Source organism: Sinocyclocheilus grahami, unplaced genomic scaffold (genome assembly GCF_001515645.1).
Source record: "Sinocyclocheilus grahami isolate Dianchi unplaced genomic scaffold, SAMN03320097.WGS_v1.1 scaffold128.1, whole genome shotgun sequence".
Classification (NCBI taxonomy): Eukaryota; Metazoa; Chordata; class Actinopteri; order Cypriniformes; family Cyprinidae; genus Sinocyclocheilus; species Sinocyclocheilus grahami.
Genome location: NW_015505307.1, coordinates 15,390 through 16,857, shown reverse-complemented (window position 1 = coordinate 16,857; position 1,468 = coordinate 15,390).

The following is a 1,468-nucleotide window of genomic DNA, read 5'->3' as shown; positions in this document are numbered from 1 at the left end:
TGCCAGATTGTCTACAACTCATTATATTATCGTTTTAAATATTTATTTATTAGTAATTTTGCTGCTTCAAGTTAAACATATTTCAGTTAGTTGCCAAGGCAACTTTTCTCATTTTTATTTAGTCTATAATATTTCCAATATGTATACAAAATAATACATTGCATTATAGCATTTTCTCTAATATTTATATTTTCATTTATTTCAGCTTTGTCAGATCAAAATGTTTTAGTTATCTAAAAACCCTGGTTGTAATGTGCAGGAGCCGAATTTTTCTAAAAACACACCACTTTCTCATTATTTAATATTGTTTGATTGAATAGTTTTTCTAGTTTTCCCTCCACTTCTGTTTTCCAACTGTGCTTTTATTTTTTTCCTGAAGAGACTGAACATGGCAAGTGATAATATCAGTCTTACTGCGTCTCTAAGGCTTGAGGATTAAAAGGAAGCAGATGAAGAGATGAACGTAGAGAAAAACCAGTACACATGAGATGATTAGAATGAGATAGAGCTACAGACAGAACCTCACGCAGAGTGAACACACACACAACTGCCTTCTCTGTAGACTTGTTATGGTGTGAACGGCTCAGTGTTTTTGAAGAAATCTTTTAATGAACAATACCCTGCCACTGACCTGTATTTTTCATTTAATGAAAACTCCCCCTATTGCAGAGAGACGTGACCACTTTAGAGATGATTTACCTCTAAAGACAGACTATAGCACCTACAACCAACCTTATCGAGCGGCCTGTGAAGAGCATAGTGTTGAACTTTTACCTTCTCTTGTGTAAAATAATATTATTTGAACTTTTCAGAGTGTTATTGGCAAAAACTTGTATCAAAGTAAATGTTATATGGGAGTAATTCTCGGGAAATGGTGCCATTTTCGTGCTGTGTGTGTCATTGGCTTACTATTGATGTGAATACACTGCTGTTCAAGTTTGGGGTCGGTTTTTGAAAGATTTAATAAAGAATTTTGAAAAAATTTATACTTTTGTTCAACAAAATTTATTAAATTGATCAAATGTGACAAGAAAGACATTTATAATGTTACAAAAAAGTTTTGTTTAAAATAAATGCTGTTCTTTTGATCTTTCTATTCATCAAAGTATCCTAAAAAAATATATATATATATATATATATATATATATATATATATCATGGTTTTCACAAAAATATGAAACAGCACAACTGTTCTAAACATTGATAATAATATAATATTAATAAAATTCAGCTTTACATCACAGATATAAATTACATTTTAAAATACTTTCAAATAGAAAACACTTATTTTAAATTGTAATAATATTTCACAATATTACGTTTTTTAAATCCAATAAATGTAGCATCGGTGAGCATCAGACTTATTTAAAAAAAATCACTAATAGTAGTCTATGTCTATATATATATATATATATATATATATATATATATATATATATATATATATACAAACTCACTTCACTCACTC